The sequence below is a fragment of the Strigops habroptila genome, chromosome 1, assembly GCF_004027225.2.
Source record: "Strigops habroptila isolate Jane chromosome 1, bStrHab1.2.pri, whole genome shotgun sequence".
Lineage (NCBI taxonomy): Eukaryota > Metazoa > Chordata > Aves > Psittaciformes > Psittacidae > Strigops > Strigops habroptila.
The window spans coordinates 82,677,775-82,703,044 of record NC_044277.2 but is presented as its reverse complement, the minus strand read 5'-3'; the positions used below and the strand labels follow the sequence as shown (position 1 = coordinate 82,703,044).

The 25,270-nt window shown below is 40.5% G+C and overlaps 1 protein-coding gene across 2 annotated transcripts in view; it reads right to left on the bottom strand.

The window, feature by feature from the left end:
• Positions 1 to 25,270, bottom strand: part of CDH6 (cadherin 6) — a 105,638-nt gene that overhangs the window by 67,488 nt on the left and 12,880 nt on the right. Inside the window, exon 2 of one of the 2 annotated variants that reach the window (XM_030480799.1) lies at positions 15,739 to 15,905. The exons of the other annotated variant lie outside the window; for it this stretch is intronic. The gene's annotated coding sequence lies outside the window, so the exon portion shown is untranslated. The remainder of the gene's footprint in view (positions 1 to 15,738; positions 15,906 to 25,270) is intronic. 2 annotated transcript variants of the gene reach the window in all.

The following is a 25,270-nucleotide window of genomic DNA, read 5'->3' as shown; positions in this document are numbered from 1 at the left end:
AAAGCATTAGGGATTATCCAAGATTCAGGCTGTCTGTGAAAAAACATGGTATTTCATTAAATGGGCAATTTAAGATTTATGATTTTAGATTTTCATTCCTTTCTGTTTCTGTCAGAAGTGTGATACATTGTCCCTTAGTACCATATTGCAAGTGTTGAGCTTGCATGTGTGTATATATAGATATATATACATTAAAAATATATATATGCCTGCACCTGTGTGCTGTACACTACTACCTATACTAGTAATGGCTATAGTAATGCTACTGTTGCTGGTGGGAATTGAACTTTGATTACAGTGCTGAATAGCTAAAAGGTTTGCTTGACGTTAGTATCCAGAATAGGATGAAGGGTTACAATCACAAGCCACTGTTCCTTGAAATCAACGTGTGACTCTATCAGATGTAAATAGAGCTGAGTGACTTCAGATTGAAAGGAAACCTTGGGTGTTTGGGAGAACACCATATAACACTTTGACTGCGCTTCATTTGGCTCTAACTGGAAAAAGATCAGGTAAGCAGAGTTATACTGACAAAAGCATTGATGTAATTGTTATGTACAAGACTGTGTATACATAAGCAGTACCAGTGTGAACACAGCTTTAGTAGCCTGCACCTTAGGAAATAAGATGTTGCCATTGCTACTGGAAAATTGCAGATTTTGTTTTACCTTAACTCAGGCCACTTCAAGCTTTAACTGGTCCCGAGATTATGCTTCTTGTTTTGGCTGAATTGCCCAACAGGTGACTAATATCCAACTCTGTGAAATTGCATTTCAGGATATTATACCATGTATGTTGTTCCAACAACTCCTAGATGATCATTCTGTAACTAAAGTTGGGCACCAATTAAAAAAAAACCAGTAACAACGAACTGTGTGAAAACCCCAAGCAGACCAAGGACTGAAGAGAAAGAAACTGACCTTCAGCAACATGCTCCTTCCAGTGTGGAACTGAGGATGGTAATTATTCGCTGTTGCTACTCATAAGAAAGGTAGGCATCACATGACAAAAAGAGGTAGATACCAGGAAGTTGGTGACTAACAAATTGGATTGTACTATTAATGGGAATTAGCAATGACTAGATAATATGGACTATAAATGTTAGCATCATTGTAACTGGACTTAGAATAACTGTTTGATCCGTTTTGATTTTACTGTTGAAATGTTAATTAGACTAACAATAAACTCTAATTGTTGGGTCTGCATAGAAGGTGTTTTTCCCTGTGCCAATAATGAGATTTTGACTGTAACACTCTTTGTCAGATGGGCAATTTTTATACATCAGAAGTGTGGAAAAGGGAAAATAATGAGAAGTAGCAGCAAGGAGAAAGACGAGTGGCAGCAGAGAGGCTCGTAGCTTGGCTGTGCTTCAGAGCGGAGACACAGCTGGTTATCCAGCTGTGAGCCTGGGACACAGCCAGAGAAGGAAGATGCAGGGCACACCCCCCAGATGTACCTTTTCATTGAATTTATATTAAGCTCATGCCAGTGGCACTCTGACATATCAACTGTTATCACAAGGGGCAGGTTTTTCTCCAGCCTGGCAAGGAATTTTTGTGGCTGTCCCTCCCCTGTACTGTCTGCTTGGAGCAGCATTAGAGGTAGGGGACTGCATGCGGTCACAAGGTCTGTAGCTGCCCTCTTAGTCCCAGCTTAACTTTTGCTTTTGAAGCAGCCCCCGATTCTTGGCAGTTTTGCACCGTAGGGACAATCCCCATGCCAAAACAGGCAGCATCAATTCATTAGTCAAGGCTGACTGAAATTCAGAGGTGCAGACTGTAATTTGGAGGTGCAAGGGAAATATGGGTGAGGGTGACTTTAAGCAGCCTTGCTTTCTGGCATGCTCTGGGGCCTGAAGTGACCCTTGACAAAACCTAGGCAGTCCTGGGGAGCTCTGTAGTCACTACAGCGGCCTGTGCTTTGCTGATTAGTCTCTTCCTCCCCAGATCTCTGTATCTAGAAGCTGCAGTCCAAGATCACCCTTGACATGTTCTCTGTGCTGATAATATACATGAGCTGAATGGCTGGAGTTCAGTTCCTGTGCAAATTATGAAGTCTAGGGAAACATGCCCTTCCTGCAGTATCTTGGGCTTTTAAGTCTCCTTTAACAGCTCCTTAGTAAACAGGGAATCTGGGAGAGTGATGGATTGCTCCCTATTCATATCCAATTCCAGTATAAGGCGTGACACATGAGTTGGTTTTCTCAATCGTAAAAAAAGAAAAAAACAACATACCTTACTGCTCTTGAAAGCTAAACAGGGAAAGAGAGCATTTAACTTCAGTGGAGTTCCATATCCATTGAACTGCCAAGGTGGGGAAAGGGCTAGGTTGTGGTTCTTGTGGGGGTTCCCAGTTTAAAAAGCACTTGAGCCATGTGTCCTGAGTAAGCATATGAAGGAAAATGAGATGCTGTCGAGGAAAAATGGCAATGTCTGGCCTGCCTTGCCATTCCTTCTCAAATGGGGGAGTAAAATATATCATCCCTGCCTAAACTCTGCATATTGAGTTAAGCCTAACGTTTGGATTTATTAATAGTACAGCTTCACTCCTCCTTTCCTCCAGGATAAGAATTCAATCTTTTTTCCCAGGAGCTGCATTTTTATGCATACTTATGGGCAGGCAAGGTTTGCAGAAGGTGACTCTCTATAGAAAATGTGTGGCTTCATAATGTCAATTTTTTTCTGCATTTGCTGGAGGACCCTGTAGTAATCTGGATGAATACTTGCTGTAGATTGATAACAAAACATGATGTCCTAGAAAGTATACACTAGATGAAACATGAGGGAAAAAGAATCCCCATTCCATTTAAAATTAGCAAAATTGTTACAAAATGGAGAGATTTCTCACTATTTTATGAGGTTATTTATACTTTTTTTTTTTTTTATTACAGCTGTTTTGTGAGTGGGATGGGAAAGAGACAGATAATTGATGCATGTGCTTTTTCTGACATGGCAGGATGAAAGCACAACTTGTAGCTGGGGGAGAAAAGATTAATTGTCAGTTGGTCTCTCATGCAAAACTTCAACAAATTTCTACAGTGTGGAATCTACACTTTTTAAATGTCTGTCTTTTTCTTTCCCTCAATATATGTGAATGTAATACTCATAGTTCTAGGTGTGGCAGGAAGAATGTTATAATGCAAAACTGCAGGAAGAAAATCGGAATTAGAATGGGTCACCATTTTACTTCTGGACATTTCAGAGCCTTGGAGGAAGGGGAAAGGAGTAGCAGAAAACTTTGGCTTGGTCAAACTGAATTTCCCCTTGGGTTTAAAAGGGAGTGCATGTTGCCATTGCACCTTTTTCAGTCACTGCAAGGGGACAGTACCCCATGAGTGCTCTAAATATCTAGTCCTATTCCTCATACTTTTGGTTGGGTAACATCAGCCTTGTGGCTGTGGGTCCTCTTCTGCCTTTAACCTGCAACTGCACTTGGTTTAGTCACAATTAGGGTTTTTTTTCCGAATTGTTTCTGATTGCACTTTAAAACTGTTGCATCCTATTGTATTTTCATCCTCATAGTAGAAGGGCAAAATCTATAAATTCTATTTTAGACAAGGAAAAAAACTCTATAATTTTTTTAACTGATTTTCTTACTTGTTATTTATAGGTTTGATCTGAAACCCCATGCCCCAGCTCACCTTTGTACCAAATCACATCTGTTCTTAATGACAAAATCTTTAGGGTGAGATCATAACAAACAAATAGCTGTTTACCCATGAGTTCTTTCTGTTGTTTCTCTTTTTGTGTGTGTGTTGTAGTATTTCTGTGCTTTGATAGGATCAGAATAGTCTGGCTTTTGTATTCCCATAGCTGGTCACAGGCTATATGAACATTTTTCAAATTCAACCTTCTACCCAGGACATGTATTAGCTCTCAAGGAGGCATAAAGGAAACATCCCAATCCAATGGCTGCTGCAGATGTGTTCAATAAAAGAAGAGCTGTAACTACACAAATTACCTTTGCTAAGCTGCAGGGTGCTGCAGAACTCCTGGAATGAGTTTCTCTCTGCCACACTTTTCATTCTCTCTGCTGGTTGTGAATGAATACAAATTAAGAAGAAATCCCTGAAAGAGGTTGTAGACCTATACAAACATCTTACAAGAAAATTGAGCTGCTCATGCAGCTTATTTTTTACATTGGAGAAAGTTTTAGGAAGAAAAAGCTGCTACCCCTTTAGAAGCCTGAACGAGTAGGGCGGAAATGTCAGATGTTCAGCATAGCCGAATGGTAATTTCATTACGAGTCTTGCAATAATTGGTATTTTAATTAAAGCTGCAACTCCTGGAGATGGGTGATTGTCAGAGAATCTCCATTTTCATTTAGGAAAGCATGGTTCTAGTCTGATGCTTGCTAAATAATTTTGGGAGATATAACCTGTGTCCTAGCCACCCCATAACTGGAATGCAATGAAAGCCAGATGGAAGAGGCTGTGGCAGCCTGTAGTGGAGAGGCGAGTGGAAAGGGTGTGTGTGAAATATCTATTGGGACCAGGAGAAACAGAATAGTCATAGCAAACTCTATCTGTTAGCTGCATCCCCAGGAGGAGCAAAAGTATGCTGCTCTCTGCCAGGGAATGAAAAGCTAATCGAGAAAAATTGCTGTGTTCCCTTCTACTGAGAAAAACAGTTTCTTGCAGAGATTGATTTACTTCATCTTTTGGCTCCAAAATGATATTAAACAGTGTATTCAAAACTGATTGACAAAATCCGGGTGCTAGTTTCAGTGCATAGACGACCCAGACTGTCTCCAGATATCTATACCTAGCTATACCTGTTCTTTAACCAGCGGCATCCTCATTTTTAAGAAACCCTCCTGCTTATTCTTCTCTGGCAGAGGTGCAGGAAGGAACTGGTTGTAATGTGGCTTTTTAGGTGTAAAAGCAGGATTTTAACTGTTCTTCCATACCTACAGGTCTGTTTTATTTCTCCTAGCAACTACCTTGTAGAGTTCCTCCTGCTTCAGAACCCTGGGAAATGAGACCAGGAGTTTACCTACAGGAGAGATATATGTTGTCTTTTTTTTTTCCCCCCCTTTGTGAATTTGCTATAAACAATAAATTGCAAAATGCTATAAAAAGAAGAGTCGACATGAAAGAAATTCAAAACCCTTACTGGAGTGTTGTCTTTAAAAAAAAACCATTTTGGCTTCAGGCCAACCATGCTGAGAACAAATGGAATAAAAATTCTCTTAAAATATTTAACATTACACAGTGGATTATACTGGATTACAAATAATCAAACTTGTCTGTTTATTTTAAAAAAGACATGTCAAGTGCAGTTCTGTAGCTTTCATGTTTGTTTGTTACTACTCAATAATATTTCAGTGAAAGCCTCTTAATGGCCAGAAAACAATACTTTATTCCTTATTGGGTTTTGCCTTTTTCTTATACTAGCTTAAATTCAGAGCATTTTTTGCATGGACTTCAAGAAGAGCAGGGTGGAATCCATTTCCAATTAACAAATGGTACTTTCTTCTTCCTTCTCTATCCCATGAAATAAGTTATGTTACACACGCAACGATGGTCATGGAGGGAATCATTGGTGTGAATATAACCAGTTTTACATATAATTTGCTCTAGCATTAGTTGACAGCATAGGTAGTTTGACATCTTTTTTCTCCCAAATGTGGCTAATAACAGTCTCCACTTACATAACTGGCAGAGTTTTGGGAACAAGCTTTATTAATTTATCTTCTTTTAAAAGGATGAGTACATCAGGAACGAAAAGAAAAGGAGAAAGAAATGGAGTAAGAATGGTTATTATGTGGAATTTTTCATGGATTAGTGACATTTGAGGAATAAAGTGAGTTGCGAACTGCAAAAGTTATGGAAGTAATATTTGTCCAACCATTGCAGTAAAATAGTCAATAGGATCAATTCTCCTGTACTGTATCCTGGATGGAGAACTTGGGCCCTGAAGCTCAGTATTTAGAGCCTCTGAACCTTTTCTCAGCTGCCAGCTGACCCTGGTGGTGCCAGAATTCCCTAGGCACTCGTGCTTCTGCCATCAAAGCCCGACAGGTGCATGCACTTCTGCTATTGAGAAAGGCCAAAATTATGCAAATCTGATGCAGGCAGGCAATGTGGCAGCTAATGCTTGGCACAATTCAGAGGCTAGACCCTCCTTTTCCTATTTCCCCTCAGGAGCCTCAGCTGGGACATCAAAATGCATACACCAAATTGGAACAGCATTCAAGCGATTTCCCACCTCTAGCCACTATGTTCCAGCGGGGCTCTCTGAGCTGGATCCTTTTCAATCTGTTGTGCCAAGTCCGCGTAACATATTCTAATATTCATAGCACCCATATCTGACTGCCCTAATCACCACATCTAAGCCACCTTTCCAGCCTTTCTTTGGCCCTGGAGCAAAGGGAAAGTTTTGGCTCAAGTTCTTTTCCTATCTGTTTTCCTTTTCCCTGTCCCTGCTTAAATGGATAGAACATGAACTGTGACATAGCTCTACCTTACACAACCAAATGGGCTTAGATGGGAGAGCAAGGTCTTGTCCACATGTTCTCTCTCACCTGCAGCTGTGTTGTTGGCTTAAGAGCCCTTTTGTCACCAGACACTCATCCATACACCCTGCCAGGAGCGGAGGTTAGCTATACTATGCCTTAATGCATTTCATTTCAAACAAGCTCATTGTAGCTTGCAGATCTCTAGAAAACCTACATAGTCTTGACACAAAGGAGGTGGGGAAGGATCCCAGGAGCAGTGTGAACAGCTCTGGGAAGGTGGCCTGCAGGTAGAGGAGTGGTGTCTCCTTCACAAGCACAATGAAGTCAGAAGAGGGTGTAGGAGCAAACTTCCATCACATTGTAAAATGGTGGCTGATGCAGCTTCTGTGCAGAATAAATGAAGAGACCGAATTGTGTCTGAACCCCTGTGCTTGCTTGTATTTCCTGGCCTGGTCTGAAAGATGCTAATTTAGCTATTAAGGTTTAATAACAAAATGGAAATCTCAATTATAAAAGATTAAATGTTGCATTAGAGGTTAATAGAATGGTCTGATAAAATAATCAGTTGTTCTTTTCATCCCTCTGTTACCAAATTACTGTTTTTTCAGTTATATGCTTCTACCCTTCTCTACTCTTTTTCTATGTGTTATGTTGGTTTGGTCTTGGTGTTTTTTGATTGGTTGGATGGTTGGTTTTTGGTTTGGTTTTTTGTTGTTGGTGGTGGTTTTTTTGGGGTTTTTTTTGTAATGCAGTTGCTTTATATAGTTTCCGTCTTCTCTTTGAAGAAGAGAAAGTACAACTAAGACTTAGTTATGTTGCTTTAGCTAAAATATCTCCTACTCATTTATCCCTCAAACCACATCTCTTGCTTCAGTCACATAGGAATGGGTGAAACAGGAATCAGTCTTGGGGGATTTAATTGCAGTGCCAAAAGGCATGGAGAGCCCTGGGGATTCAGCACCCTGTTTAACTGTATGATGATGACACAAGGGAAATTTGAGATTAATGTATCTGCTAGAATAGAACTTGCAGATCATCTCCATAAAAATCCTCACTGTTTCCAGTTTCACTGAGTACTGTACACATAGGCACTTCTGCCAGAGTTGAAAAGCACTTTATAGGCACTGATTGGAGCCAGGAGGGATTAGTGCAAAGAGGGACTTACTTACAAAAATACTGGCAAGAGTTAACTTAATGGGAATTAGGAACCCAGCTGACTTCTGTGCATCCTGTGAAGGTGTCTAACTCCCATGAATAAACTCCCTCAGGGACTTTTGCAAGTCTCTTGAAGTATCACTAAATCTTTGTAAATCTCGTACAGAAGGCTATGTCAAGCCTGAGCCAACCGTGATCAGGGCTGAACATTTCTGCCTCTCATTGAAGAAAAGAGGACTTGGTGTTATACAAAAGGTCAGCCTATACAACCCTAAGGGGATGACAGTGAGTCTGAATAATCCAGGAGCCCACCAAACTAGCTAGTCAAGTGTGCTCTGGCATGAGAGGCTCCATGTGTTCTGGCTGTCCAGGATCAGTAATTACTTGGTATTGAGCACGGCCATGGGTAGTCCCCAAAAAGCTAACATCCTCATGGTGATTTGCACATGCCACTCTGTAACGGAGCAAGAAATAACATCTAGCTCATCTTACACCAGCCATGGAGATAGCGCTGCTTCTTGGCATTGTTAGTGGCAGGGAAGGGAAGGAGCTGAGGCAGTAAAGATTACAAGGAAGCCTTCCCCTGAAGCATTCAGCTACCTGATGACTCTTTTGTGACAGTTCAGAAACGCTCAATATTTGCCATGTTAAGTTTTTTTCTACTTCTGATCCTCCGATCTCTATGATTACACACAACCTCTACAAGCCTTTCGAATTAGAGGATAGGTTTTAAAATGTCATTGTCTTTTCAAAAATCAAACATCTCCCTGCCCCCAAAATCTCAGCAAGACAACTGACAAATCCATGCTTAGAGGCAAAAGGTACAGAAACTCAAAAAGTATACGGACAACACAAAATAAGATAGGAATTCAATTATATGAAGCATGCTGCACTTCCTGAGCACAAGTATAATGCTAGTTCAGTATAGATGAGACACTGTCAGAGCTTTTGAAACCTTTTCATACATTTTACAGTGTGCTGCAAAACTAGCAGGCTTGGCCCTAGTGCTTCTCTGATCATGAAGCAAAGAGAAAAGCAATAGCAGAAATGATGGAGCATTGCTGATACAGGGCTGCATGTAAAAGTGTATGTGCTTGCTCAGGTGTGAATATACGTATCGCCTCCCTTTGTTTGCATGGATGCTTTTGTTTCCTGTGTTTATACAAGCTTGTTTTCAAGGCTGGCACATCTCATCTTTGAAGCTGTGAATCCTGCAAATTCTGTCCAAGCACACTGCCAGCAATCCACAGCTGTACACAGCAAGAGCAAGTGAATAAACCAAGTGTGACTGGAAGGAAAGCAATGCTGTTTTGTTCTTGTGTTAGCTTTCTCTTTAGTCCTGTGAAGGACCCAATTTAGCAGAGCACTTTACTTTCAGATCATATGCTTTTACTGAAGGCTGTAGCAGACCTAAAGATAAAGATGTACCTGAATGTTTTGCTGAATCAAGGCCTAAGAGGCAAAGCATAACAGGCAAAATGTTGATCATTACCTAAGATATGATGGACTGGCATCATGCTGATAGAGTACTTTTTCAGTACACATAAAATCAGCAGGGATTACAGGTGAGGAATGGATTTCTGCGTCTTATCGCTCACTCATTGAAGTAAATGTTTATGTTTCCAGCAAGTTTATTTATATTATTCTTTCCAAAAAATCATTTCGTGTTTGAACTGGGTAGGGCAGAAGGTGAATGAACTCTTCTGGTACATCTGCAAGTTCAGGGCAGCCTTAGTTTTTTTGCTAGTGACACATCCGTAAGCGTGGTGGAAAGCTCTGTGAAGGGAGAAGTTCTGTACTGAGACTTTTCCTTTGCCAAATGGCAAAGAACATTTTGTATTACAACAGGTTGGCAAACCAGACTCTGTTTATCATCTATGCTGGAGATCACTGCACCTTGACATTCCCAAAGTACAATAGCATTTCTGAAACTGGGAAAAGCAAACAATGGTCTGGGGAAAAAAATGTCTTCCCTGAATTAACAATTTCCCTTGCAGGGTGAGGGGAGAGAGAGGAGAATTTGAATTTGAATGTGCCCCCCTCCACACACACACACTCATATGCACCTCCTGCCAAAAGATGCATCTGGTTCTATAAAAATCCCAGATCCTTTTGCATGAATGCAATCTGAAGTCATAGGTTTGCATAAGAACCAAATCCTCAGCCAGAGGGCTGTGAAGTATCTGTCAGCTCGTCAGCTGGATACATACAGAGCGAGCTATTTAGAGCTGATGTTGCTACTTGGAAGACAGTGACTTGGTTATCTTTTTACTTCTGTGCACCTGTGTCCTATCTTGCTTATTTTTAATGCTTCTACTTGCTTCTACCTTGCCTTGTTTGAGCTAAGGGCAACTTCAAAGTAAGGAGCTAACATTTGGATGCTCTAATCCTTGCTGCGGCAAACCTTTACCCAGTGATGGCAAGGCAGCACAGTGCCGAGGTGCTGTCTTGTGAGCTATATGCAGGAGAGCCTTACATGGAAGGAGAGCCTGATGAGAGTCAGGAGAGAAGCAGTGAGCAAAGCCAAGGGTAGTGCATCTGACCCATCAGACCAGCAATCTGCTGGGAGGTAGGTTGAGAAAGGTCTGCTTTTATAAAGGAAGTAACTGCAGCACAAGAGGAGCCATATGAAATAATACTAGGTGAGATTCACGAGAACCTCTCTCCCTTGTCTCAAGTGATGCATGCTCTGCTTTAATTTCTGGTTCAAGCAAACTACAGGTTTTGGACAAAAATTCAGGCAAAACAATGCAGGTTAAGCAAATAGAAAGCTTTCAGAAGCTTTCAGAAAATCACAGTGCACAGTTGACCAAATCATTCTGCAAATAACCACCTTTGTAACAGAGGGCAATGACACCACCAACTCTCTACCCTTTCAAAAAATGAAAGGAAAAAAATAAACTATGCTTTTGGTTTCATTGTCTCTAGTTCAGGTACAAGTCTCTATCAACTACCAGGAAGTTACTCAGAAGAGATACTGCAATGACTGTAATGCCAGCGCCATCAGAATCTTCCTAGATGCAGGTGCTGGCAAGCAAACTTGAAATTAAATCCCACTGTGATGTTCTTTTTCCTATTCCACCGAAACAAATGGGGTAGTGGTTCACTGCTGACTCCTTCTCAAAATGTGGTCTGTGACAGTGGTCTTGGAAACGGGTCTGTGGGGTGAGCTCTCCTGTTCCTGCTCCGAAGTGCTCTAGCAGATTAAAAACAGTGGGATGGAGAAGGAGAGGTTGCTGAGCAGTTAATGGCACTAGAATGGAGAGATTGCATGTTGTGATGAACATTGCCATAGTTTGTGACCTTGCCTGGTGCATGCGGTGCTGATTACATACCAAAGGATCGAGCAGATGTGAAGGAAAATTGAGTTTCATCTCCTCCCAGCTATCACAGGCCCTCTTTGATATGTGGAGGATTATGATACTTTAACAAAATAATGTATATATCTGTGTGTGGCTGCAATAATAATGGATTTTTTCTCCAACCAAAGTAACTGTGATTGATGCAGCTGGCTGCAACCTATAACAAAAACTAAGGTTAATTGAAGCCAAGGGCACAGCAGTCCTTAAGTAGTGTTATTCTGTGGTGCACTCATGTTCTGTCATTAATTTTCTTATTTGTTTGACTTTACAAAAATACATAGAAAAAAATTTGAAAAGAATAGAAGAAAGAGCTCAATTATACCTCTTACAAGGTAGTACTGAGGATGGGGAGGAGCTGAATCACCCAAGTGCTTGATGACATTATACTTTTGTACAGCAGAACGCCTCCAGGTAACTGGAGAGCATACTGTGCAGTGGCATTTGCTACATCTGTGCTCTTCTGTTTCTTCTATCTGGTACATTAAAATATTGAGCATCATAACACTTCCAGGCCACAGCTATTTTGTTACAACAGACCAACCCGTGTCAGAATTTGAACTCCTGAAGCACTGAAAAAATATATGGAATATATTTTTTTGAACAAGAAACATTAATTAAAGCCATTGTGCTGTGTAAGAATGAACACATGGCACATCTAGTCTGCACATCTCTTCTCTGAAGGTGGTCAGCATCTAGAGGAATGGTCAAAGATCCCAGCAATAGGCTGATATGGGGATAATCTGCTTTCCATGTGGAGATCCTAATCTGGTAGAGTTAGAGACAGCTTTGAAATCATTAAAGCTGATGTATTATGAACTCCAAAAGCAGTCATGGGGACCTTGGGGCATTCTCACTCAGAGTCTGCTGTTCATGACCACACAGATGTCCCATTCCCTTTTGGACATTAGTGAAGTTGGACTTGGCAGGATTATGTACTGCCGTGATTCCTCTGGTGCATATTCGTGTCACATGAAAAAAACCCACCACATTTCCTATTGTCTGTATTTCAAAGCAGCCATAAGAGTGGAAGGTGGCAGGAATTTCAGTAGTGATGTAAATGAGAACTGATTAAATACAGATATCTGACAAATGGTGTTTGTCTCTGCTGATCCCACCATGTTGCACAAATCTGCAAGACAACTCAAGCCCATACAACATGTGAAACATTACATACTTGTCAGAACACTCCAAACAAAAACCTACTAGCCTACTCCCTCCTCTTCCAACAAACAATGCAGTATAAGATCTTTTGCTTTACAAAAGTCAACAAGTCAGAAATTATTCATATTCTTGTATAAAACTGATTTTTACAAGGTTTTGTTGGAATGAATGGTGACTGTCAGTACATGACTATATTAGGATGTATATAAGAGAGCTTTCATTGCAATGTAGTATCAGGGACATAAACTAAATTCAGATTAGAGGGAAAATGAGGTCTCTATGGTCCACCTGAATTGATACCCTAACTTCTAATATCTTTGCAAGATTTCAGGTCAAACAATACCATGTCAGGTGCAAAACATACCACCCAATTCATTCCGTGAGAATGGCCAAATTACGATGTTGGCCATGAAAAATAAATACGTACACCAAGAAAACTGACAAGTGCCTCTGCACTGCCTACAAGTAAACTCCGCATGTGTACTTTTTCACACTTGCACCATTACAACATATTGCAAGCGCGTGAGAGAGAGGAGGAAATGGGAGCGGGGGCAGGATTCCTGCATGTTACAGATACTGCTAACAGCTTTTTTTTTAGTCTTTCCCTAAACCCTTCTGGTTGCTGTATTTCATACATTAGAAAATTTCAAGATCCTTCTCTTGTTATCACTTATTCTAACAGCTCTGTGTTCCCTGATGAAACTATTTTCTTGGACATATTCTTATTAGTGCTCTTAAACATGTATTTTGATATGCCTCTTTTGGCTCAACTGCAGCATGAAACTGTAGACATAGTGGGAAATAAAGACTTAAAACTTTTCCAGACTTTTGCAAACAGCTAGACTTCTGAAGAAGAAAATTTATTATTGCTTTTGGGCTATGCCTTTTTTGGGAAAGATGAAGCCCTGCCACTGAATCCAGTGTTGCATAGAAGTCTATTGGGTGAGCAGTAAAGTGTCATTGTCAACCTAACTAATCAGCAATGGAAAAGCTGGTAAGTAAAATTCAAGCTCCTGAAAGTAATTTCTGAATATATTTCACATTCATATTTTTAATTATTCATTAAAAGAAAACCAGAATGACTGACAAGATCAAAATCCTTTTCTGTAGGCCCTACAAAGTAATCAAGACTGTAGTGGGTTTTTTAGTGGAAATGTAGCAAGAAAGTAGGAAAAGCATAGGTTGAGGCAATGCATTCCTTGGCCATTATTGTCATGCATTGCAAAGACAGTAGAACAGTGTTCATGTGTCATGTGAGTCTATATTTCATATGGAGATATATTGACGGGGACATAAGACTGGGGCAGTACGTTACGACAGTGAGCAAGATCTTGCTTTTGGCCAGTATCAAAGAAAACTATTTTATCAGGCATTTTTCAGCTCATCAGTATGACGTTACATGATCCAGCAGAAACCATATGGTACAAACTCCTACAGAGTTGCAGAGTACTGAGGCTTTAAAATGAGTGCCACCAATCTTTTTGCCAATGCTTTGTACTTCTAGAAAGGATTACAAAGTTAGCATTGCACAAAAGCAGCACAGGGGAGCCTGACTCATTCCAAGCTGTGGCTTAAGAGCAGCCTGAGGAGCAGAGGTAAGGTTAAAGGTGGTTTTAAGCCATCTTTATACACTACCAGTCCTCTGTCAGTTTCTGCCATATCAGACCCTTGCTCTCTTCCTTTCCTTTATTCCAATGTTTTGCCATTTTTAAGCAACTTCTCAGGTGGGTTACAGAATGTAGTGAAGGGTGAAGTGTATTGTTGCACTCCTGTAAGCTAGAAGTCTATTATGTGGAGGCTTGTGATTATGGGAGAGCTAGACTCAGTGTCCCAAATGATTCCTTCTAGTGCTATGATGTTCCCAGGAAATTCAGAAATATTTAAAGTAGGCTGAAGGCTATTTTAAGTTGCACCAGCTGCTAAACACAGCAGGGATTCAACAGGGTGATAAAGGACATTTTAGACCAAGTCTTGGCTTACACTTTCTGCAGTGAGTATAATACAGAAACTGCTAGGAAAGCTCTTCACAGTCTGCAAGTTCACCTATTTGGGGACAAGCTTTCCAGGGCTAAGTGAGGGCAGATTTATACTAGAGGAATGGTGCCAATCTGCACTAATGCAGGGTCTGACTGTGGAAAGGGAATAACAATAGCAGAATTATTTAAGGCCAAAGATTGATTTTTGAGACCTAGCTGCCTGGAGGCTGGGCTTTTTGGTATTTGATTTTTCATTCATTAAACCAATAATTTCACTCATTTTCAGTCCCCATTAATGCAACTCAACTTCATGAGTGCTTTACCAAGCCATTAAAGGAACCACCTTACAGAAATAGACGGGTAAAATTGTGTCCATCTTACCACACTGTGACTCTGATCACAGGCATAATGTGCTGAGGATGATATAATACTCCTTCAGGACTCTCACTGGGGCTAGTAAAAAGTAAAGTAAAGATGGGATGTTTGAGGGAAAACCTCTAAGCTCTGTGCTTTCACATGTGGTTCAAAAGCTGGTATTCTGAAATTACGCTAGCTGGGTATAAATTGAAGCTGCAAGAACCTGTAGTGTGTCCAGTTAAAAGCACGCTGCCTTGTTATATGTATGGAAAGAAGGATACTGAAAAACCTTGAGGAAAGGGTTGATGCTATCAGCCCTTGTGACTTCTTGTGCTTTCTATCTTGGTGAATTTTTGTGCTTGCCAGAAAAAAAAATATCCTCCATGGCCTGCATGTTGCTATATGAATGGTGGTGAGGGGCCAAAACCACCCTCTCACTCCTCACGCAGGGCACAGGCTGACCCAATGTATAGACTGTAGTCTGATGATACAGATATCTGCAGGGCTCTGACCAAAAGGTCAGTCACAACACCTCAGTTGAAAGTCTTTGCCCTCACAGCTAACAACAGAGAGGTCTACACAGGTACAGTCCTCAGCCACTCTGCTTCAGTCTGCACTTAATTTATACATCAGGGGAGACCAGTTTGAGTAAGTCCAGGCATGTCTGCATGCGATGGACAGCTCTAGGAATACTAACTGCTGGTAGCGCAGCATGACAACATCCAGCTGGTGGCAAAAGCCTTTTAAACCATATCCACAGCACCATTCTGTCTGGGATTGAATGCCTCCGCTGTGAGTGCCCAGTGGAAAGAAACAGTATTTATTTGCCGTTATGTCCTGCCCATGTGCAGCCTTTTCTGCATTTACTCCATCTACCTGGCAGAATAACACAGCCCTCCTTCATGCAGGCCTTTCTGTCAAGGGACATGACAAGCTTACAATCGCTGTAGTATACAAAGGCCCACTGGGCCTGCAGCACCCAGGGCCTCTTGGGGTGACTCTAGGCTGGAAAGGAGCCACAACCCAAAGGGACAACTCAGGCCACCAAAGTCTGACTACACTACTCTCTGGAGAAATTTATTGCCCCTTCTTCATGGCTCTAAGTGAAAACCTTGCACAAGTAGACTCTGAAAATAAAGATTGGGGGTTTTTTGTTTTGGTTTGGGTTTTTTTTTATAATCTAAAGCAGTGCCCCAGTGTCAATTTCGAAGTCTCGTGTTTGCATTTGATGGCAGGGCAGAATTTCTCGTCGACTTGTGCAAACTTACTGGGCGGGAGGTGCAGGGAAGCCTGACCCGGCGGCGGCCGCCGCCCCCGACCCCGCACCCGTCTCCGCTCCCGGTCCCGTTCCCGGCTGCCACGCGGGGGAGCTCCAGGCTTTGCAGAGGGCCGCCGGCCCGGGACTAAAGTTATCCTCAGATTAGGTCCGCTGGTACTTGCAAAGAAAAAAAAAAAGAAATGGGTGGTTTGGTGCGACATGTAGCTCGGCAAATAACTTAAGAGTAGAAGGGAAAGGACTGTTAATCTTCAAAAAAACCCAAACCCAAAACAAAGCATCTCCTTTACTGATACACATTGTAAAACACAAATGGCTAATCCTTTCACTGTTTCCTAGTAAAGTATTTAACTGCGACAAAAAAAAAAAACAAAACAGGGGTGGGGGGGGGACGGACACTAAGCATTTTAAATAGCTCAGCTGGAAGCACAGAAATTAGCATGAAGTGAAATATTTATAGGCGCGTAATACAGTTCAAGATCATTATTTTCTCAGCCATAAGACACCAGGGCCAATTAACTATTTCCAATTAAGTAGCCTAAAACAAAACAGCAAGCAGCAAGAAATACTGATAGTTATGACCGGACTGTGGAGTGAAAAGAAATTGACTATATGAATGCGAGGAAAATAATTTTCTGATAGTAAAAATTAAAACTACTATAGCATGAAAAGGCAACAATTGGATAAGAGAATGAGAAGGGAAAATCATGCTCAGAATTGACATTATTAAATACTGTTCTCTTCAAATCCTATCCATTAAATGCAAAGCCTTTTGTTTGTCTAGATGTGCATCATATTCTATCTCATAATTCTGCTACACAACGCAGAACTCTCTACTCATCTGCCAAATTCCAACCTTCGGTCGGTTTTCTGTGAGATTTCTATGCAAAACAAAGTTAAACATGTACAGTGACAGAAACATATTCAGTTTTGTCTTTGAAGGACTCAAAAAATGTCTAATCAGGCTGTCACCAGGCTGTGACTATATGTGTTTTATTACTCTGGATTTTTTAAACTTATTTTCATCATATTTAATGCTTTTGGCATCTAAACAGACGACACTGGAGTTGGCAGTTTGTATCTCATTGTCTGAACGAGGGAGAGAGTTAAAATTTCCCTGAAACGGATGAGGTAATGTTTACAGATTCATAACCAGGCTGTTGCTTGTGCTGTTGTTTGTTCTTCAAGGTTGGGTTAACAGTCTAACTGTCATGGTGACTCTCTGGAAACATAGGAATGCAGAACAGCACTTTAGAAACTGAGTAAGACAGAAACCTAGTGTTAGATTACAGGTTACTTCATAGCAAGGGGAAAACTTTGGAAGAAATACTGCAATCCCAGAAGTTGCATTTATTTTCACATTGATGATTTATGATGACAATTTTCTCACACTTTGTAATGACACCTCAGGTAAACTGTCTTTCTCACAACACAGAGATTGGCCACAATGGGAAGAAAAAGTGCACTGCAGCGTCACAGTTAGAACCTGACAAAAATCTTAAGATGCTCTGATACTTTTGGGTGCTAAAAAAGCAAGCTCAGAGTGGCTTTTCAAATGACAAATGTTTTCCCGTGAGCCCAGGATGAATATATACATCAGCAGTTGTTTTTCAACTGTCATTTTTTACACTTCAGCCAACTTTGAGTTATTTGCATTGAGACAGTGTCTTAAAGAGACCTAAAAAGGTGTGGGTTTAAGCTACATTGTAATGATGATCTTCCTTAAGATCATTGCATGTAATGATTAGATCTTCCTTAAACCTTTGAATGATAACCAAGTGGCCACATACGTAAATGCTAAAGTCTACCTATGAATCAAAAAAATATGTCTGTGAATAAGTATTTTCATGATTGGGCTCATCTGCTCTGACCTGTGACTACAAGAGCACACTTTTCATTTTAGTTTATTTTTTTTTGTACTTATAACTGTTCTTTATCCAATACCCTGATAGCTTTGTCTTGCTATTACAAAAAGAAGCACTCACTTTAATTGCAATTTAGTGTGAAAAATTTAACCAACTCGAGAAATGAAAGAGATTTGCATTGACCTCACACTCACGTTTCACAGCACTGGGGAGCTCTCTCTCACGGGCTCCTGTTCTGGTCCAAAACTCGGATAAAGCACTGCACGAAGCTTGCTACCTGCCACCCTATTTCCTACAGAGTCACGCTCTTTCTCTGCGGCACTTGTAAGGGCATGCCTACAGGGCTGTGCAGCCGAGTGCGATGCAGAGAGCCCCCAGCCCTCCCAGGCACTGGCAGCAGTCCCATGGTTCCAGCACCGCACTGCATCTTGCCTCATCCATCCTGCTGACAGGCAGAGTTAACCAGCCCGGACGCGGCACAGGGCTGGTACAGCTCGGCTGTTGTTGTGGGATCTCTGCCTGGCACTGGATTCAACTCTTGCGTGGGTACCAGTGAAGTCTGGGACCTGCAGCACAGCACTGAACTCTTCCATAAAGATGTTCTTATCACTTTGGTATCAAAATCAACTGCACCACTATCAAACACTGCCTGGGAGAGACATCTGCTATTTAAATGTGTTATAGCGGATGAAAGAAATTGAAACATAAAACCCAAACACTTCCATTTTTCCTAATATAATCAGTAGTTTTAAGCAGTTTATCTGCTTATTAATAGGAAGGTTTTAAAACATTTTGCTGGAGCTGACATTCTTTAATTATAACATTCACACTGCTGAATATGCAGTCACACCAGCAGAAGCTCCATTGTGAGAGAACGCACAGATTCAATCTGTTTCTTTCTCTGAATTTTTCTGACTTAGTTGTATTTTTCCATTCATCATTATTTTTTTGTTTGCTTCTCACATTTCTTCTTAAATGTGTGGTTTTCTTCCTTTTACTCTGTCGTTTCACTTGAAACACCAGGATTAGCATGCAGATGTTTTTTTGATCAGAGATTTATTTTTTTTTAATCATTCCTATTTTCCACAGTTTCTTTGGGTAGCTGGGGATATTTGGTTTGGTTTTGACTCTGTCTCTCTGGCTTTTTTCCCTGTTAAATGTATTTTCCTAGTGTGAATAACCTTCTGTTACTATTAACCTTCTGTTTGCTATTGTTCTTAGAACAACATTTTAGAAAATTAACTATTTCTTCTAGTTTAATAGATCATGGTCTATACTAGCTATGCCAATAATCTAATATCTTGCATATTTTTAGTGCTTTGCTAGCCATGAAAGCTTAAGTCAAAGAGATACTGTTTTAGGAAGGTTTGGGGAAAAAAAAATAAATAAAAGAGGTAAGTTTTCAGCATGTCTTATCTATTGCAAAATTGTGCTGTAATACCTTTAAATTTGCTTTTAGAATTTGGCTAAGTTACAGGGCTTACTGAACACAGAGTAGGTGCATGACAAAAGTAATCATAACCCTTGTCAAAAATAAACTTTTTTTATTTATTTATTTTAAAACAATAATGACCTCTTTAAATGAGCACCAGTTGTAATTTTGGCTATCCTGTCACCTTCAGGCTAACTTTCACAGGAGTTGAATTACACTTAATTGTTACAAAGCTGAGAGGAGAAAAAGATGTTCAGCAGCTTAGCCCAGGGAACCTGCTATCAAATGCCACCTCAGCAACGACCAGCAGAAAGAATACAATTCAATTGGTTATCATCCATGAAACTGGCAACATCCATCTTCACTAAATCTATATTATAAACACTGATGTAGTTCAGAAATGACTTCTCTCTCACATTAGAACAGGTATTCAATGGATTTTACAAGGCTGGTATTTCCATATGAATTTTTAACATCAAGAAACTAAAGTTGGAAGGGGGTGGATGTTTTTCCATAACCCTGAACATTGCTCATAACTATTGCCACCGTTGCTATTTTAGTGGCTGTATTTTTTTCTTTTTTTTTTTAAGAACTTCCATGCCTGAAGGACCTGTGGAGAGGGAAGCTCACCTATACACCATCCCTTACAGGGAAAAGTAGAACTGCCTTCAGTGATGTGTGCTGGGCAAGCTCAGAAATACCATGAACTTCAGTTGTTAGGGATCTTAGCCAAGTCAGAAGAACGGCCCGCTCCTTTCCAAAGTTCGTTTAATGCCTCAAACTTGGTTGGTTAATAGTTCTCTTTCAGCCACAATGAGGCCATTGTTCCCTGGTGGGCAATGGCAGTTGCATGACCATGTCCTGGCACCCCCAAGGAGCAGCTCCAGGGCAGCTCCTGGAGAGAGGTCAGTTCAACAGAGAGAAAACACAACCCACACAATTTAGTTGCCTCTTAGAAAGCATCTGCCACCACCTCTTCCTTGCAGCATACTTAGTTCCTGAAAAGGGTTATTGGCTGAAGTTAAAAAACAAGACATCATTGACAAGTCAATTATCCCTTGAAAGTTTTTCCACAAATAAGTAAATGCAAAAAATCCATGAATGTTGCTTTTCGCTTTCTTTGTGGCTAGACACCTCATGAAAATGGGATTATTTTTTTTTTTAAACAAGCTATCTTTTTTAAAACAAACTATCTTTTCTTACACAAGATAAAGCAGGAGATTAAGTATTACCTGTAGCTATCATCAGGTTAATATTACAAATCTGTTTTTTCCCTGCAATCCTATTTCTTTCTGCTAAAGTAATTTTTTTTTTTTTTTTTTTTTGTGACATCACATACTTTAAGGAGAAAACACAAGATGATTCTGCTCCAGTAGTACAAGCAGAGCAGTAAAGAGGGGATTTTTCTCTCTTGCTCTGCAGTATGTAACTGAAAATGTTTTAGAGGTTAGTCAGCTTTCTTTAAACTTCTGGCAGTTAAAAAGCATTTTCCCAACCCTTCTTCCATGTCCTACCACAAACAGACAAAGGCAGAATTTCCTGTAGCCCTGCAGCCCCTTTGCACCAATACAGATGAAGCAGAGGCAGCACAGGCAAGGTATAAACCTCTCCTGAAACAGCAGTAGGTGTGTGTGTGGAAGTCTAGATGTGGGACCATGAGGGACCTGGGTGCATGAGGTTACAGTAGGATTAACCTAAAACTGCCTCCTTATGTCTTGTAATCTAGTGATTTCCTATCCCAGCACAGCAGTTTATTACACTAAGGACACAAGTTAGCATTTCTTTGAACATGCCATTATTACTGAACGTATGGTAATTAGTTCCTGCTTGTGAAGCAGGTGGACATAAAGGAACATGTAAGTGTAAAGTGTTACATTAATTATTATTCACCTTTACTTGATACTTTTCCACATGCAGTGGATTTTGACATTAAATAAACATCACAAAAACTAAACTATAAGGCCCAGATTCATTACTACTAGTCACCTAAACGGAGAAGAATTTCACTAAAATCAACAGGTAAAATCTCGACCTCCCAAACTTACAGAAGTCTGTTAAAAATTTTGCTAGGATCTCCAGTGGAGAGGGAAGACCAATAATCCAATCTAAATAAGAACAAATGTAGGTCCTGCCATTTGACCAGACAGCCTAAACGACAGAAAACAGGGCCATGTCCTCAGCTGTTATAAATTTTATTTGGTTTTGCTTTGCTTTTCCCTTGGAAAAACATTGATTTGCCTGTCTGATGAACTGAAACATAAGGCTGTGCTTTAGGTCGTACTTAGATTTAAGTGGAAGAAAATCATGTCTGCTTGGGATGAACAGCTACATATATTTTAGATGCATATACATCCATTCGTGTGAGGGCAAAATCTGTTCTACTTATGAATGCATGCCTTATGGTCCATTTTTGCGTGCTTGTGTTTCTGTTAAGGTGCATGTCTACAAAGCATGAGTACTCAGAGAAACTTCAAACCGGAGTGTCCAGGTCTGCAAACTCCTAATCAAGTGAGTCACCACTGCTCTCCTGAATAATTTTTCCATTCTAAATTTGAATGCTATAAAGACCTTAAAAGGAAATGATGAAAAACACTTGATAAGAATTTCAAACTCAGCTGAGTAAGGATTCTTCATGAAAGGAAGGGCACTGACAAAACTCAGGTTACCCAGTTCATTTTTAAAAACTCGTCTCTAATGGCTGGTTGCAAAACTGTGAGTGTCTTTTGTCTCCCCTTTCCTATTCCCTCTGCATCATAGGAGATATTGCAAGTTTTAAGATTAAAACTAAGGCCACAGTACAGATAATGGATAAACAGCAGCAGAGTTTATTCAGCCCACCTCATCAGGGAGCCTAGATCTCATTTTGCAGTGCTGGCCTCCAAGCCACTTCTGCTACTGGTTCAAGAGCCAATGCCACTGAAGTTCTGAACAGATGACGCTATTAATACAACCCTCTATTACTTAATTTTTCTGTATGGAAGGGAATGGAAATACTCATTTTGCCTACACAGTCCTCTGAAGAGCCATTAGGTCTTTCACCTAATGGTGCTTTTGACGGCTGCCATCTGTTCTAGCTGGGGTTTGAGTAGAGGCATTGAAGATAGAGGGCTTTCAAAAAACTGTTTGCTTGACAATCCCCTGAGGAATACCAGCTATGTTGGTATCAGCATACTCAAAGATGTGTGATACCAACCAGCAAGACGGGTGCTCTCAATGGCAGAGTAACAGTTCATGAAAGGCGTATGAGGGTGAGCTGGGAAGTAAAAATGAAAAATTTCTCATGAGGACTTTTAAACACTCTTACTGAACTATCTTGTCCAAGTAGAGTTAAGTTAAGAGCTTTTGGAGAGTGTTCTGTTCTGTTGCCATATATTCCTCCCCCAGAGGCATTTGTCAGTCCACTGTATTGTGGGGAGAAGATAAATGATAAGAGTCTCTCTTTTCCTTCTTGAAATAAAGAAATTTTTAGAAATAAAATATAATCATATTCTTAATAAATTCTCACAATTCTACATTTCTTTCCTTGGCAGTCCCATGTATTTTTCCAGTGCCAGTGGCCTGAATAGTAATTGTATAGCATGAACCAGGCTGTCACACACTGCTCGTCTAGAGCAGCAGTCAGGTTAAAATGCTCACTCCTGTGTCCAAAAGAACTGGATTTGTTGTTTTAAACTTTTATGTTGGGGTTGGGTTTGGGGTTTTTTTCTGACAGAGGAAAAATCCCAGGGACAACCAAAATACCATTTCTGGTGTGAGAAGCAACCTCCTTTTCCCTCTTTGCTTATGGCTTTTAAAGAGATCATTTCTAAAGGAACTAGGGTTCTGCTTCCTATCTTTCACGCAGTGTCCCATGCTTCTGACTTTGCATAGAAAAGGGTTAGAGCTGCAAAAGCAAAGCTGAATGTTTATATTGCAAGGTATGTGAGTTGTGCCTAGAGCCAAGCAGCCAGAACTGCAGAGGGCTTGCAGTGTGTAGGTATACACCCCATTCTTCACGGTGGATAACAACCAGAAGGCTGCCTCTCTCCCTTTGGCATCCTCTCAGTCAGGCAGAAACGATGCCTAGCCCAAATGCTCCAAAGCATCCTCTGCTTTGTGGTAGCAGGGACCCGGTCATCAGCTGGTAAAGGCGATGGCAGTTCCTTAAAGTTACTGGAGTTACACATGGATTTACTCCAATTAAGAACTTGGCCCAGATTCATTCTTTTTTTCTTCTTTTTTTCTTAATGCATTAGCAGATGGCAAATATGCACTGAACACAGCGAAATTGCCAGTTTTTGAGGGCAATGGTTGCTTGCAATGCTAATTCGGGACTTCCTGTTTATGCAAGTTAACCCGGAGGGACACATTTCAGAGCTGGGTTGAAGCAGCAGAAAGACTCAAGCCACAAAGTGCAGAGCTGAGTACCAGTAACCTGTTTAAAGCTGGGGTGCATGTATGCAGGGCTGGGTGTCTGCTTGTTCTGAAGAGATTCAGAAAATAAGGCAGGAGCAGATGTTAAGATATCACAACTTCATGCATTTTTTTCATTCAGTCATGTCAAGATGAGGCCACTTGCACAATGTGGATCTCAGTTCAGACTCCAAATGCCTTCATCTTGTGAAGGTATTTGGCTTTATGGTTCAGATTCAAGCCAGCTGACACTCTACTGCAAGCTGATATCCACATGTTCTCCTGGAAATGACCGCCACGAGAAAATTTTAGTGTACTGGTGTGTGGTGAAACTCAACTAGTAATAAGCATCCAAAAGTAGAGGTTTAGAGATGTGTGCAAACCAGGTGTTGACAGATGTTTTTCATCTAGCAGTTCTTCTGACACATACCCCATGTATCTGCAAACTGTGGTGTGCTGTTGCAGACTCATGTGCAACAAAGCCAATGTTTCCCACAAAACATAACCTTGCTGCACAAAGCAACCCAGGATCACCATAAAATACCTACTAACCAAGGCTGAACAGCTTATATATAACAAGGCACTAGTTAGTGCCTAGTTCAGACTGTGCAGTCACAGAATAGGAATAAAATGAAAAACAAAGCAGAAGCCACTTTCTTGGCAACAGTCCTACCCACAAATACAGTGGAAAAATGTGTGACACTATGTGCAGAATTTATCGTGAAGACCACTGAAGTATTATGGTCCCCACTGACCTCCAGGAGATCCCAGTGAATGTTTTAGACCTTGCTTTATTTCTCCTACTTTCTTCAAAGAAGTGTGATATCCTTATGTTAGGCCTGATACCATGTTGTTCCTCCACATAAGATATTCTGGTTATGATCATTATGATCAGATCTACTTTTTTTTTTTTTTTTTTTGTAATTTCTGATTCATTTAAGGGAACCAAGAAGCCATCATGAGTGAAAATCACATTGGCCTCACTTGAAAATTCTGTACACAAGACTTTAAAATTATTTCAGTGGTTACAGAATGAATCATAATATAGCAGGCATTCAGCTATTTTTTTTAATAAGTGTGCTTTAATTGGGCAAAAGCATAGCTGACATTTTTAACTTACACATCTATTACAGGGTAAAACTCACTTAACCACTCTGTCCTAATATGATTTCCTGCAAAGTTAGCCACATTTTGGTCAAACAATCCCACAGCCAAGACTGATTTCTCTGAACATATTTGCCAGCTGGGACTCTATTAGGTTAGAGCACCACTTCACAAAATTAGGACCTGTGGGCACTAATGTTATACAAATAAATAATAATATGTTGCTGTATAATAGTTTTTATAAATAATTTATCACACAGGTTAAGTATGAACTATTTGCTCACACTGTTGTTTGCTGTGTCACTGGCCACAGAAGTCCATGATATCGCTCCTCCTCTCTGTCTACATGGCTGAGGAATTTTTAACAGGAGAATGAGGAGATAGTGGGAGGAGCTGACTGCTCTCCGTTCCTGGGCATGTCCACTATTAATAATTTATTCATGCACTTTCTTCTGCTTGTTTGGTCCAGTTTTTCAGGTCATGTATATCATTAGAGGTCCCTGGAAGTCAATAGAATAATATTCATTTGTCCTCTTTGACTGAGAATGTGATTGGATAAAAACTCCGTCAAAACTGAAGAATAAAATAGAAACCTAGAGTGTTGTTAATCCTGAATCTAAGGGCCTTATTCCTCTCAGGTACTACTCAGTCCCTGATTCAGCACAATCTTTTGAACATTTGCTTAAATCCCACTGACAGTAATGGCCCACAAGCATATGCTGAACACAAGT